The 16190-nt window shown below is 41.2% G+C and overlaps 2 long non-coding RNA genes across 2 annotated transcripts in view; both read left to right on the top strand.

The window, feature by feature from the left end:
- Positions 1–668: 668 nt before the first annotated feature.
- Positions 669–5519, top strand: LOC147755873 (uncharacterized). The gene is made up of 5 exons (XR_015326560.1): positions 669–980; positions 1359–1742; positions 1957–1986; positions 2284–2905; positions 4696–5519. It is a non-coding gene; the product is annotated as an uncharacterized LOC147755873 (long non-coding RNA).
- Positions 5520–14446: 8927 nt separating this feature from the next.
- Positions 14447–16190, top strand: part of LOC147755872 (uncharacterized) — a 74328-nt gene continuing 72584 nt past the window's right edge. The window contains exon 1 of the long non-coding RNA XR_015326479.1: positions 14447–14917. This is a non-coding gene — a long non-coding RNA (uncharacterized LOC147755872). The remainder of the gene's footprint in view (positions 14918–16190) is intronic.

Raw genomic sequence — 16190 nt, 5'->3', positions numbered from 1 at the left:
TACATTAGATATGTACTTTACTCTGAAAATTTTGCCCCAGTATCGCTTAATGGAGCTACTCACTGCAGGTTCATTAATGGTTATAGGTTACATAAAACATGACATATTATAGCTAATAATATTAATCCTTGACTAAAAATAGGTCGATTTCTTTTATTTCCAGCAAATGTAATTTAGGCTGCTTTAGTTGTATATAAAAATGCCTGATTTCTGCTAACGCTGCACGATAATAACAGTAATCAACTTATTTTTACCTTCACTAATGAGCACTACATTACCGTACAATGATTTCCGGTGACTCGTCGCTAGGGGATGATACTTCGATGTATTCGTACTTTCACTATGGTAACTCCCGCAAATTTTCTTTTATCGAAAAAACCACAATAAAGCGCCGTTCACTGTACAAAGGTGTTTAATATTATAACTGGTGTTGTCCGGCAAATTGAGTGACCCCTCAATCTCTGTAGCCCCCCTGTGGCATAGTTCTTCTATATGCTGCCGTCGACACCATCAGTAAAGTCTTGACGGGTCTGCGACTTTCCATCCTATAAAAATGACAAACACCCCTCTTCCAAGCGGACAAAGCCATTTTACCCTCTTTTCGCCATCTTTGTTTTTGTCGACATGACGTCGTCGTCATCGCCGTCGCCGTCTCTTTCTGTCAAAGTTCGAATTGTCACTCAGGAGCATTTTTCTATCAAGAGACTTTTTCAGACTTAACGACAGATGAAAGTACACGGCCGCGTTTGTCCACCAACCCGGTCGACTTCATCCACATGGCTAAAGTAACTCGCTAAGCCGAATAAACGAATGGCAGCTCGTCGACCACGAACAGCTATTGATGACATAGAAAGGAGTACTATGTCGTCGGCATCGACCTCGTACAAAAAAGGCCAAACTTGCACCTTAAGTGGCTCTGTGTAGAGCGGTAGCGAAATATGAATAATCTACACTGGCGTAATGGCAAGCAGAGAAAAACGGTAAATCAAAAATGTGTTTTTGCAGGACGTCAGTGTTTTCATAGTTTTTTTTTTCGAGTGCGGCAACCACCACATCTATGTGACGTGTGCAAAACGTCCTAGTGGCCGTCTCGTTTGCTTGCAAGAGGTAGCTTAGTCTGAAGTTAAAGTAGTCTGAGTTCGAAAACTTTGTTTCTTTGGGCTGACTGACTGCTAGTAAACCGATAGCGATGACTTTGAGCGGTAGCAGTTTCTGCCACGTCACCTAGACAGTTACTAGCGTCAGAGCAGACTATGAAAACTTAAAGGAATACAAAAGAAGTCGATATTAGAGAGGAATAAAATAAAGGCGTAAGTGCTACAGAAAATAATATTTGCTTGCCTTTTTGTTGATTGCAGTAAACTTTGTTTTTTGGTGGGCGGTAGCAGGGACTGCGAGACAATTGTGAATTTTCGTCAAAATGATGCCGCCTTGAGAAGCTCGTATATTTCGATGACGTTTGCTTCAATTGAAAATTAAAGCAAATGAAAATACTAACAGCAGCGGTAAGGAACAGGCAAGCAGCCAGTAGAGTTTCTATTTTAGATGTCACCGTTGTATCTTTGACCAACCTATAACCCGCGCCTGATCTACAAAGAACTCCGGCGTTCAAGGAAAAGCATACGAAGAGAACTAAGAGCCACCAAAGTGTTTAGACCTATATCGCTCACAAACGCCATTTGCCGCCACTGGAAATCTAAGGAAAACCGTTCTGCCTACCCAGAACATCCGTGTTTTATAAGGTATGTTGGACTCACTGGCACCAGTCAGAAAAGTCATATGGTAATAGCACTGAAACAGGGTCCATTGTTGTTCTTGCCTGGGTTCACCTGCCCTGACCAACTGGTCGGGGGCGTCCCCCTGGGTGAAAAGGGCCTAGGCCACCTTGTTTGGTCGTGCGTCAAGAAACTAACTGAAGTTTCTTTCTTTTGTTTGCTTCTGTATGCTGTTCTCTAGCCACTAAGGAACCACTAAACGAAACAAAAGGTAAAGTTTCAGAACGAAATATAAGACCGCATTTGCGGTTGTCATTCAGTAAACAGGCTCGACGGAGCTTGGTGGGATAGAAGGTGTTGAGTATCACTGTGGGAAAGGGGGTGCTGCGAGATATGAAAATAGTAATAGTGGTTTTTGTGGTAGCGGTCGTTGCTTCTGAGGTGGTAGTGTAATATTACCCCACGTGGAATTGTTCATCATTTCAAAACTTGAAGGGGTAGCGGATGGGCCTCAGCAGCGGTCCGATGCTTCCCTTTACGTTAGTTGCAAGGGACGGTTTTTATATAGGCGCTGGATCTTCAATGGAGGTCGCGGTATGCTTCGAGACGAGAGCGAACGCGAATTGCATATGGCAACGACGCAGAGACTCGAAGATCCCAGAAGAGCACAAAAGCGTCAACTCGTTTAATCTTCATCGGTATGTTATTATGAAATTCCAAAAGGTGACGTTCCACTCTCCTAAAAAAAATCATCTCAGATAGAAAAGGAACGCTAGAGGCAAAGATCTGTTTAAACTTCAGTAAAACCTTCGGTGTTCTTTGATCAATTAAAGATTTACATCATTTCTTAGTAATACTGAACGTAAATATCATAGAATGGCAATGCACTATGCCATATGTAAGAAAGAAGTTACAACATACGCGTATCTAAGCTCTTATTCTGATTATCGTTTATACCTCTCTTCTCTATATATTTGCTTCACATATATCACACACAATTTTGATATGCGCACCGATTACTTCATGGTCAGCCATTGTAGCATACAATAACGTGTCCACAACAATAGCGATGACCTTATTCTAATTTCTTCTCGAGCTATACGGCCTTCTCGTACGGCCTGTGGTTACAGGATGATGCGTCTACGAAACAGGCTACGTTGTCTAAAAGCTCATGGCCCGTAACGCGATAGGTAAGCGCGACGTAAGCATTATTGCTTTGTCACACTTACTAAGTACTTATAAACTAGAATGAATCATTGTGTATTTTTCGACGCGTTTTCTACTAGCGGTCGCTCCACGTTCTGGTAAATGTTAACGTACAGTTTCTGCTTTAATACCGTGGCTTATTTTTTTTCCCGTACCAACTTTCAATAGCAATAGCCCGCACAATTCAATATAACCGAAAATAAATCTCGGAAATTTCTGTCGACGAAGGATGAGATTGAATATTAATTTTAATTTAGCGTAGAGTCGTGTCTTCATCATAGTGCAAAAATTCGTTTCGGGTCCATCAATGTATCAATTGCCTGTAAAGCTATATAAGTGTGCCTGCAAATACATTTCGGTTGGACTGGATATGAGAAGTGGCTTTGGCCTGACAGACTTCTAAACGGTTTGTTAGTTTCATACAAATGCAAATATGTCAAAAGGCCCGTTCCTGTTGCCATTAAGAGCGTGCTTGTTATTAAGCGGATTTAATATTAAAAGCTCGTGCTATTTATTATACACGCCGCTGTCGCCATGTGGACTTGTTTTTTTGACAATGATTAATTAAATTTCAATCAACAACGCATATCATTAACTTCAGCGAGTTCGCCAATTTTCTCTTCTATAATTATTCTTTCGTTGGCGGCGAAGATTGCCAGCTTCACGACTGCTATGGCATTGGATATGTGTAAAAGATACATTTCCTACGCATTCCGCAGGCCCTCAAACTGGTCCCATACATATAAACAAAAGTAGACAAATCAACACAAGTTAATTTAGAACAAAAGCGCTTTTTCCTATGTTGAGACACACTACTATAGAGTGTAACGTTGAAAGCGAGGCGTACCCTGAGCCGTAAATACTTTTTTCATATGTGACTACGATAGAATACTGGCCAGATGCGGATCCCAGTTTAGTTCGATAGCAGACAGCTGGTCGCGTCTTGTGCTTTATCGAGGGAACGGCGGTGACGCTGGTAACGGTAGCAGCGGCTTGGGGAACGTGCGCGTCGATGGCCGAACATTAAAGGTCTGTGAGATTGAAACTTGTACAGTGGACGGTGTCATAATTTAAACGAAATGCTGTCGTCTGGCTTTTTGTCCAGAATGGTACATTCTCGGCATTTTTGCACCCCCCTTCCCGCACCTTCGAATCCTTTACCAGCATGGTAATACAGAGAACGGCAGAGAGAAACAGAGCAAGAAGCCTCGTACGGTGGTGAATCGCCGATTGCGGGTAGACCTGCCTGGGCCTTTTGCTGTCATTTCTATCCGTAATGGTGTTGTCTGACTCGCTGGAGGCGCTTGGACGTCACCGGAATCGGTCGTTTCCTTCAGCACACTACCAAGAAAAGCAGTGGGACGAAAATCCGGAAATTCGTCCTCGAGATGTAGCCAAGATAAGATTTTTTCGAAATTCCATTACATATCAAGTTTCTAAATTAGAGAAGAAATATATTTGGGTACGATATTATTCTCAAAAATGCAAGTCATGTATAACTTCTGTTGCTATCTGACGTACGTATATGTATGTTGTTAAAGTAAAAGCGTCAAAAGCGTACCGGTGCTCCGCACAGGTAGAAAAAAAATGTCCTTCATTTAGACCGTTTATGGTTTTTTTTGCGTACGGAAGCAGATTTACCTCCGGCTCCTTCCAGCTGGATTTCCGGCGTGGTACTTTTACCGTCTACATATAATTATTTATATATAACAATTATTATACTAATAATGGAAATAATAATCTTGCCTTAATGAAACATGTTCTTTACTTTCAGAAGTCGCTCATTCATTCTCCGAATAGTCTAAATGCTCGGTAAACATCTGCCAGTGAAGCTACAACATGTGCCCTCATTTATAACCATCACTAAGCAAAACAAATAGACTATAAACATACGGAAATAGAAGCGGAGTCACGCTTCTAGCCTGCACAGTCAGCTGGCCATTCGAGATAGGCTAGTTCTACTTTATTAAACCGCCTATTGAACAGAAGCTTTCCCAGCATTTGCCCTTCTCCCATCCGCTCCCCCCTCCCCCCCCAGCCGACTCATACGTAGTTCATCAATTCCGTCAAACTTTTTTTATTAATGGATCTCTAAGTACAGTGAAATCTTCTAGTTCAGACCTGTCGAGTGTTTGGGCGTATCCTGAAGCATACAACAATGTTATGGAGGGATCGTTATTGGCGGATGCGCTGACCGTGGCGGTGAGGAAAGTCATTAGTATTATATTGTAAGTTAAAAGAGGAACTGCATGACAAATGATTCGTGATCCCTCCATGTGTTCGCTAAAATAGAATAGAGAAAATCATACTGGTAGATTTCGTAGTAGTGGACGACACTGATAAATATTTTCATCAGGTTGTTTTCTACAAGTGTCAGCTTAGCGAGGCCGGACTGGAGTTTGAATGAAAAGGTGTGAGATATGGCCCATTTCTCGGTACAATCGAACATATGGAATTTTAGAGTTGTTGTTGTTGTCGTCGTCTGTCCGCCGAACGAGCGAACTAGAATATGACAAGGAAAAATACAGGAGTGTTTAAGAAGTAGTACGGAACATTATGTGAAATACTTGAGTATTTTCAAAACAAATTAAATCGAGGCTCACCACATGTTTAGCATTCCGTGTTTTATTTTCAATATATGCCAAGTGTTTCGAAGAATTGGCTTTTTTCTGTACAACAGATATTGTGGAGGCGGCAAAATTCAAACAAACAAGTATAAGAACGTAATCCGGAAACAAGCCCACAGCGCATTTTTGCCCTCAAGCTGTCAAAGCGCTCCTAGTTATTACTTCTTTTGAGATCCTAATATCAGCTTAAATTTATTCGATGAAAAAATTCAAGTCCCATTTTATCAGAGAGGTTCTTTCATTGTATGCTTTCTCAATTAAAACATTTTTGATCAGGCCGTGATATTGATGGTTTTTCGGAATTCTTCGATGATTTTTGGCAGATTTTTCCATACTGTATGAGGAAAATCAACTTACCAAGATATATAATATATTGGCCATTGGCTCATTCCAAAAAACAATTCTAATGTATGTTTTTGCTAGTTGTGTAGAGCACAATAAATTTCTTAGGGGAATCATCTGTAGCTGCCGATATGCCAGCCGATATGATGATTGCGTTCAACTTCAAGACAGACGTCTTCTATGTTGTTAGGTGGACACTTTCTTATGCAGCCCAATAGAATTTTAAACTGATAACAAATTAAACGTTCCAAAAATATAGGGGTGCAAAGCGGCGAATAAGAAACATAGGACCTACGAAAAGGCGCCGGCCACCTTAAAACGGCCGTCAGAGTTTATCGGAGGATGGTCCAACTGGCAGTTATAAATTTTCGAACCCTTTAAGTCAAAACTCATTAGAAGATTGCACCCGGAAAACTGTTTTCGCAACTTTTAGATCCTGATCAGGGCTCTCTCACGTAAACGCATGGGATAATATAATAGCTTATGCTCTCTTAAACTCCGAACAGCAAATGAGCAGATGCCGACAAGCAGCTCGCTAAAACTTGTCCGGATTCGAATACCGCTGATATAACCTCGGATCGAGGTAGTAGATACACACTCATAAATACATATTACTCCGATCAGAGCTTATACTCGAAACTTAAAGCACTTCCTCTTAAAGATTCTTTTTCTAGGACGAGATGGCTAACAAATCTCTAGGTGGCAAAAAGGTGCAAAAGGTATGAGAAGGGCCAGCTGGTCTAGCCTTAATTGGAGAACCGAATTAGCAATGGATAGTTCTCCTCTCAAAAAATCTTCGCATATCGTTTATGCAAATTGAAGACACAAGGAATACTCTGAATGGTTTCAGTCGATTCCTCATTGTGAAGCTGCATTTTTGTCTAGCAGAAACCTGTTTCGGGTGTCTTGCAATAAAGTTTTTAAGAAAAAAAGTACGGAGATGCAATTCGTCGACCAACTCAACGCGTACCTAAATGCTGTGAGATTTTTCGTGGAAGGTGTTACGTGCAGCGACCCCTAGGCAGTGCTTCTTCTCGCTATTGGAAGAGAGCCGGAAATTTATTTCGTTCAAGGTATCTGCGCGTCTTTCGACAAAAAAAGGCGTTTATATCGTTTTTAAATTAACATTTTTTTATTTAATCTATTGTTTTTTGGTATCCTTATCAATGTTTGAGTAAGTACAATTGCCTTAGATAGCTTTCTCTGTTTTACTTGAATACAAAATATTAATATCGAAATACTTAATTATTGTATTTGTTTTATTTTTGGTAATTATTTCTTCTCTTTTGCGGTCACCAACGACGCGGCCAAGTGGCCATACTAATGGTGATTTTTGCTAAGTTTAGGGGGGAGACTCCGAATGACCTTTGAGGTTACCGCAAATGTCGACTACTTTTAAAGTTTTTGAATGCGTCAAGAATGGCTAACATTTTCAATAGATTTTGAGGATTCTCAGAAGATTTTGTAAGAACTATTATACTATGGTTATTTGCAAAACGAATATTGGCTAAGAAATGGACTATGAAACAAAAAAATTACGTGTAGCTCGTGATTGTGACCTCTTTTTTTTCGTGAAACGTGGTAGAAAGAAGCCATAGCTGTAGAATCCAGCCATATTAAACGTTTCATGGCGAATATACTTTGAGTTAGGTATTTTTGACCAATCACATGAAAAGAACTTTACTTCCACTAGGAATTACTATCGGTTAAGAGAAAAAAACATGTGCAAATATATTTTACTTGAAATGAAGAGAATTGTCAGTGGTTTCAAATACCAATACCTCTAGCCAAGAGATCCAATTTGCGGTTGCTCTCTTCCATATTCTTCCTTCAATATCTACACGCTTCACCTCTGTGTTTCGAGTTCTACGTCCAGTATCGCCGTTAAGCATTCGATTAGACGGACAACTAGCTCCTGCTAATACGAAACGAAGCCTGCCTATGCCTGGGTTCGAACCTACACCATAAATTGTCCCTAACAGTAACAGGCAAATACGCGACCCACTAAATTGTCGCGTCCATATACCGTCTCGCTAGTACTTCGTGTGCCATCACTACCGCAACTAAGCATTTTTTTTTTTTTATTTTTTATCAATTTAACCACCCTCTGCAGTTGATCTGACAAGTAGAATTCTCCAATAGTTTTCAACAGCTGTTGTGAGAGCGATGTCGTAATAATCGCCTATCTTCTAGAATGTAGTTGGTCTGGTCGCCAGCACAATATGGCAGGGGGCACAGCAGAGGGAGCTGTACGATGAGGCATGATGGTGACTAAGTAATTAAGCAAAATCAAGTTTGAGTTGATTCTGGAATAAATGAAGGAACCAGGCCTGATGTTGAGAAACATGAAGGAGCTCTTAAGCAGCTACGAACGAAAGCCGTTTGACAGGACGCGCTCGAAGGGACCAGAAACCACCATTTTCGTCTTAGGTTTCAGCTCCTGAAATACATTCTGGAAGTAATAACAGGTGGAGGGAGAGCAGCCGAAGACTCGAAAAGAATATTAAATTTCGATCAAGGCTACTGCTGCTACTGTCGGCGCTTCCGCCAAGGCTACGATAGACCACAACTGAAACAGAAGGAGCAGTTATCCGAAGCGGACCACTGACTCCGTGCGACAACTTGCTCCTTTAATGGCTCTGACAGGATCCTACCGTAGCAATCGTGTGCATTAAGGTACATAGAAAGGAGTTTTGTCGTCGAATTCTACTAGCGATAGCAGGAGAAGCTAATAGTAGGAGCTTTTCCGCGACGGAAATCGGTAGGTATGGAGTTCCGAATTAGACTGACCTTGAGTATTCTAGTTCGGTGTTTTTTCACACAGACACCCTCTTATCTTACTAACCTAGCTGCCTCCACTCACCTCGTTCGCAAACGTTCAGCTGCTACATAAGTGAAATTTTGGGCGATCGGGGTGAAAGTCGAGAATGCTTTTGATGATCGCTTTGATTCTCTGGTCACCCCGCTAGAGCCGCAAAGTTACGCTGTTGACAAGCGAGAACAAACAGCAGAGCATCCCGTAGAAATGATCATTCAAACAGGCTCTCGAGGAACACTATCTCTCGATGTACCGTAGGGAATCAGAGAGACATATTGAACGGTTTGCAATGCCATCTTCGTTTCGTTTGACCTCACAATGGCGAGCAATAGCGAGCGTATTCTAAGCAGATACATATCCTCAGATTGATGGCGAATATAGGCGTACATTCCGTGGGGAACATCTGCAGTCCAGAGACCGAACATACACATAAAGGCCACTGTGAAAAATGAAACGAGCGATTCACTGCGCAGCATCTCGGCCAGCGACAGTAACGACGTGGCCTATCTGTGGTCGGATACAAGAGACGTCCTTCGCTTTTTTCCTCTGGAAAGAGATTGCTTTTTATGCATGCGTAAATGAAAGGGAAACTGGCGCTTTCCACTATACTGCGCTGAAAAATGTAGCGCTTCAATACGAATGTACAATCCTTTATGGATGTGACACAATGGCCATTCTATTTCTATAGGCTTTGGGTGAGCACACAGTGATAAGATGCAAGTTTCGTTTACTATTCAAAGTCATTGAGAGAATTTTGCAAAACATTAACTGGCAATCTTAGTTTGAAACAAGGCTTTTGTGTGGCCTGTTTTGTTGCGTAAAAGGGAACCGTTTTATGAAACTTACCAGATACATATTGGTAAACTAACGGGTATCATAGGCAAATTTTTTAACCATTATTAATTGGCAGGTACTGGGAATACACTTATGAAGGTTAATAGCTGCTTATAAGGTTACCGTGCTGTTTCATAGGTTTATTGGGGAGACTCCTACTGCGGCCCGACTCTTAATAAGAATAACCCTTTAATACTTAATATAATAATAAGAAAGAAAGTACTTTCGAGGATTTGTACGCACAAAAAGAATAAATACAAGTGCTAAGAAAAAACAAAGCAAAAAAGACGTCGTACGCCGCCCCACGTCTATCAATCAGTGTGTCTGATACTGATCTGCAATTCCAATTTTTTGGAAATAACCAACTCAGCCGTATCAGCCTTTGCAGATGTACTTAGTAGGCTGACCTAGGCGTTGAAAGTTAGCGGTGTTATGTGGGCCGTTACGCGAGTTGTCTTTGATTTTACCACGAGACATTTAGGAATATATATATATATATATATATATGGCGTACATATTATGAATAATAATTCACTGTAACCTCTCATGCTCTAGGCACAGTCTTTAGAACATGCACACGATGAACTAAATAGAGGCTATTGAACGCTCTTACGCTCATAGAGAATTATGGGTTGGCAAGTTTTAGCGCTCTTTTAGCAGGGCAAGCCGTAAATACGCTTGATACTTGACTATTGGAGTAAAAAGGGCCACCTTCAACCAGCTGTCTATGAACGGATTTAAGCATCACCGTAAGACAAAAGCTCCAAGTGTGTTTGTCTGCAGGGGAGAAGACCATATGTAAACATTCCTTTTTCCCATACCTTTGAGCCGTCTCAATTTGCTAACGCACACGAAAAGTCATGTTTGGTTGTTCTGTCAACTAGATTAGAGTTGCAGAGAACGTTTCGTGGCGAAACGAGGTAAATAAATGAGCGTAGGGTTGAAAAAGAACCTAAAAAGCGACTTCGAGAAAATCATATACGTACTTTTACTATTGTTTTGCAAACCATACGCAACTGAAGGTTATTACGATGCACATATGCCAGGTCCTCTAGACGAGCCTAAAACATTGTTTGTTAATCAGCGTAACGCCAGGTTAGCACATGTATCGTCGCAATCATCGATAGACGCACATGTTCTATTCTACCTCACTTTGCTTAAGTATATACATTATGTCTCTTCACATTATCTTCTACTGTTGCCAAATAAGAATGGTACAAACTTTTATTATTTAACTAAACCTTGCATACAGAAATAACGGTTTATCAAATTTACCAAAACAGTTTCTTGCCACTTCATCTCCTTCGTGGCCGATACAAGATTTTCTTCCGGATCTGCTGACACTCGTCGTGCCTTTCTTGTCTGACCCCATTATTAGTGAGAAACGGTCAAGTTCAGGAGGATTCAGAAGGGTCAACGGCAGTCGTACTAGCAGCAGCAATAACAACTCCTTAATTTTTCTCCCTCACGCAACGTTAATGTAGTACGGCGTTGTCATAGCGTCCTCGCAGATATGGGCGTAGGTAGAAATGCCGCCGACGCTGACGCTCCAAGTAGCCCCGCTAGAGAGTGCTCGACTAAGCTGCTCAGTAAACAATGCCTCGCAGACGGCTGACGGAGACTCGTGGGTAGCTCGACTGCTTCACAGTTTAGGCAGCGTCTACTATACCCGAATCTTTACAAGGCGGCCTCGATTCATTCTTCCCCTCACTAGGCGTAATTTTACCCTGACATTTGATAAACACAGGCGATCTGCCACATCCCCGTCTCCTGCAAAGGCTGCGCAGGAAGCTTATTGACAAAAAGCGTACGCCTCACCCCTGTTATAGGAGATTATACCGTAGTGTGCGTCGGGTGATTGTATCTTGAGTTTTGGTTGATGACGATGCTGCTGTTGCTAGTTTTCGTAGCTGTGAAAGAGCGACGTGTTAATGCAGTCCTGTATAATTCTTAAAGGACGTGTATAGCATCTGTAGACGTAGTTCCACGCATAGCTTTTCATCTTTGTTTATACGTCTCATGATTTACTACATCAATGACGACTTGGGGAACCTGCCTCGCCTCCACAGCTTTCTCAATGAAAAACGAAGCAAGTAATGGATGCAATATTAATGTTATTACAAAAAGGGAGAACTTGGAGTTGTCTAGCGGCAAAGAGCCTGTCGACGATTTTTTCCACATGTCAGACGCACGGTGAAGGCTAGCAAGTAGATACAATTCGTTTTGTAGTAGGCGTAAATAGTCCTACGTTATGCCTAACGACGTAAAGCTATTTCATATCAATCTTGTCTGTAGCTGCATCAAAGGTAATCTTGATTTCGTCCGTGGCCCTGACCGGTGTGGCTTCTGTGGATCGTCACATGATCATGGCGGAACCTTGCAAATGGATGGTGTTTTTAGATGAGTTAATAGTGATACCTAATGTTTTCTACTTTAAGTTCGCCGGAAGAGATTTACTTTAAGACTGTCTTTTCCTTTAGGACGGGAACATGAATAAAAAGTTCGAGAAGTGATGCATTAGTTGACTCACTTTTTGATTGGTTCTTTAGGAAACAATAAAATTAGCTTGCAAAGCATTTCAAAATGACCATACTGCAGAACAGCACGACGGGCAATCTTGTTTTTAATTAAGAAATTACTAACTAAGAAGCAGATAGGACTTCCTTCTTTTTTCATTATGATAAGGTAACTAGGGAGGCAGGAAGAGTGGTTATTCCCCGAAAAAAGGGTAAAAAGTCATACATAAATAATAGAGATTTGGGTGTAGCTGAGCCTTAAGTAGTCCGTCGGGATCAAATAAAATGCAACCGATCTAGGGCGTAGGCCGTTAAAGGCCTGTCAGGGTAGGGCGTTGATAATAGGAGCCTGTCGACGTAGTCTGCCTAGTGAAAAACCTGTCTGCAAATTTCTGATAAGAGGAATAATAGATGATCGGAAGCAGTCGTTACGATTCTGTAGTTGTTGACGTAAAGATTTATAGAGCTACGGTAAAATATTTGTAAGATAAATATTATAAAGCGTGCTTGTAGACGAGGATTCGAAATATAGATAAGTCGATATAGGATAACAAAAAAAAAAACTAATATGGATGTTTCCATAGAAATTTTGTAATTGTGTGCTACTTTCGGCATAATTTTCTTAATGTTATCCGGACGTTGATAGTAATCCGTGGCCGTATTGATTCTCAGTCCTCCTGCCCCCCCGATTCATCAGCGCACAAGGGTTTGAGACTAAGCAGGCTTTGTAGAGATTTACATTATGCCCAAATTCATATAAACGCAAGCTTTCACTAACGTCTAACCTATTCTGAGGAGAAACTCTACAAGGAAGTAGCCGATGTCGTTTTATCTCAAAACAAAGGATTTATCCCACAGTATTCCTGAATTCCACACTGATCGATTAATTTTGGTTTGAAGTACTATGACATCTCTGTGGATAAAATCCAAAAATGCAGACATAAACGTCAGACGAAAACAGTAAACTGAATGGAATAATCATTATTTCTTTTGTACGTTAGAGACAAAAGCCGTTTTTAATAACTAGGCTATAGTCAACTTACAATCTTTGAGAATACGCTTGAATATGTACGACGTAGCAGATGAAGATGTCGCACGGCAGAAGAAGATTTATTATTTTCAGGTCTACATACATTGCTTTGCGATAGCACGCGTCTGCGTCGCGGCCCGTCTTAATGTATATAACACAAAACAAATCACACAGTACACTCGTTTTATAATATACAGTACCGTAAATGCTGCCCAACATCGCCTAAGTGCTCTCCCAAAAAGAGTAAGAGAAGTTCAGTCTAAATTTATGCTGCTATCTAAAAAGTTGCCCGCCGGCGCCAACATCAAGGGAGTAGCAGCGGCAGAAGTAGCCAGACCGTGGCTTGTGGCAAGGGCACTGCGAGATAATTTAGAGGGATTTAGGCTGTCTGCAGCTCAACGATAGGCAGGGCTCTTTTTCCGAGAAACTGAAAGGCCGGTCTAGTAACTTAGGCGGTAAAGTCTTTTAAATTTACTTCTATCCCCTCTATAACCTTGACGTCATCTAAATGGAAAAAACGCCCCGCTACGGTATTGAGTGTTGTGTGTACAGTGAAACTGCTCATTGAGAGAAGATCTTACGAGATATTGGGCATCCTGTACATTGGATCGCCGGGATTCGTCTAGACCAATGGCTGTACCTACATTACAAGAGTGCGCGACAATTTAGATATAAAATTAAAATTATTTAAAATATATATGATTTTCAAAAGACATACTGTATTTCGCGTCCGTGATATGGCGTTCTGCTTTGACCAACCAACAATATGCGGCACTATTTCACCTATCGACCCGCTGTCGCAATTCTTAATTTGTTATGCAAAGTGCACATTATAGTAATTAACCTGCCGCCAACCTATTTTTATAAAAATAATGTTAAAAAGGCCTTATTACAACAATCATACACCATAAAAAACGAAAAATACGAATCGGTTAACGAAGGTCCCAGTTTGTGGTACGTAGCTGTAAATTGTCCAAGTCCTTTTTTAATTTACTTTTCGCTTTTCTTTGACATTTTCTGGTTTTTAAGCAACAGTAACAATAACGACAACTTGACCAGTAGATGTTTGTTTTCTTTATCTTTTTTTTTTTAAATTATTTATAATGATCAGCTGTTAGTTGGGCTCGATCTGGCCTGATCGGCGTTTCTTTCCTATTTAGCCACTCTTTGACCAGCTCGCTCTTGCTTTCGTTGTAGCCGTTCGAGTTCCCTAGGGAAACGCAACACGTTCGTCCGAGAAGCTGCGGTACTACGTCGGACGTTTCGGCCTTCCAAGCGTCTTGCCTAAGCACACTTATTTTCTCACTGCTGACAGGCGTTGCTTTGAAGCACGCCCCTTTTCCATTCACGGCACATTTGTGATTGCTGAAAGTTTGGAAAATTGTCTTATCAAATCGAGCACCGCTCATTGCATTGTATGTCAGTGACCGACAGAGAGTACAATAGAAGTGGCAATAGCAGCGATCGTCATGGAACGCAAATAACCTTGCTCAAGCATTTAGACAAGGAAAGAACGGTTGTTTCAACAAACCGACATGTTCAGTGCTATGGCAATAGAACAGCTATAATGCAGTCTGCGCTTGTGACTTACGAAGTGACGATTCCTTGTGCGATGGTTGCTCTTGGATCCTAGCAGATTTCCCCGAATGGCGACGTCGGTAAAGAGGAGCGGATGGGATAAACTTCCAGCTGCTGGCAAATGTTGCTCATAGTTGTCCGGCTCTTTACTTTTTTCTACGAGGACGAACTCCACGTCCTGGCCAAAAGATATACGTTTCTCGATGAAGCATCTTACATGCAGAGGGAGCGACACCTTTTCAAGCGTTCAGGTATAAACCTTTTGTGAATCCCCAAACCACATACTGTATAGTACTAGTAAAATATTATCGTTCATTCATGGATGGATCTATAAGGTCGACGCGCGAGCTCACGGAAACCGATTCGTTGCTTCAATTGCAACAGCAAATGATTGTGCGAACGATATTGCTGAAACTCATGGCAGAGGCCTGCAATAGCAAAAGTAAACTAAAGAAGCAAGTAAGTTGGCGGCGTATGGATGGATGGCTGGGAGCATTTACTTCCACGATGAAAAGGCTGATTGTAATGATTCGTCGGGAACAGTTTATCGTGTATTTTTGCTCAAGTAAAGTTTAAGTTACTCGTCAGAACTCAGTAGCGTATAAGAGCGTTGGTAAAAGGTAAACATTTGTTGAGAATGGTGTACGAATTCGAAATGTAACCGCTGTATGGTATTACTTGGAAAACTCATACCACTCTTGAGCGGTGACGTTGCAGAACTTATAAAAAAAGAGTTTAGTCGTTTAAAGAATTGAAACTTATACGGGACGCGTTCTTAAGGGATCGAAATCATGCCTATAAATCTCGAGCGTAATCGAATGAAGATGAAACGTTCGACATAACACTGCGACAACTAATTCAGCGTGCATATACTGTAGTACTTTGTTGTAAATCTGAGTTTCTAACAATTGAAACGTTCAGCTATTATCAGCTGTTATCAGGGACGAGCGCTAGAGTCGCCGCAGCATCGCCAAATCTTTGAATAGGTCTCTTGTGTCTTAGCATTTTCTGAGAAGTTGGCACGATTGTTACCTCAGTACGATAAACTCATTTAAACTGTATTTGAGCCAAGGGGCAAACTTGCATAAGAGAAACTCCCGCGAAGACGTGTGCGATTTTGTTGAAAGGAAAAGAACTGGTTTACGGTCTTTTCCCTTTGGCGACATTATAAAAAACACTCCTTTTCCTGATAATCATACGAACCTCTAAAAAATGTGGATGAAGCACAAACTGGCAGGCATTCGTTGCAATTTGCCAAAGAGAAATTTATCGATAAGGCTGTAGAACTAGATTAAACTAAAATGCTAGATATTGACTGCTGCAGATACCGGTTCAGTCCAATTGCTTTCAGTAACAAAGCCTCTTCGACTGAGAGACTACTAACAGGCAGTATTTGCTCAATTCCAGTTGTGAGGAAGCATCATTTTCGAGCGTTCCACTTCAATCCTAACTGTGTATATTTTCTGAGGTCGAAAAGGTCCGCTGTTACCTTTAGGTTTCCATCGTGGAACATCAGTCAAACAA

The sequence above is a fragment of the Varroa destructor genome, unplaced genomic scaffold, assembly GCF_002443255.2.
Source record: "Varroa destructor unplaced genomic scaffold, Vdes_3.0 BEIS01000004.1, whole genome shotgun sequence".
Lineage (NCBI taxonomy): Eukaryota > Metazoa > Arthropoda > Arachnida > Mesostigmata > Varroidae > Varroa > Varroa destructor.
Note: the sequence above shows the minus strand (reverse complement) of the source record. Positions and strands in the feature narration are given on the sequence as shown.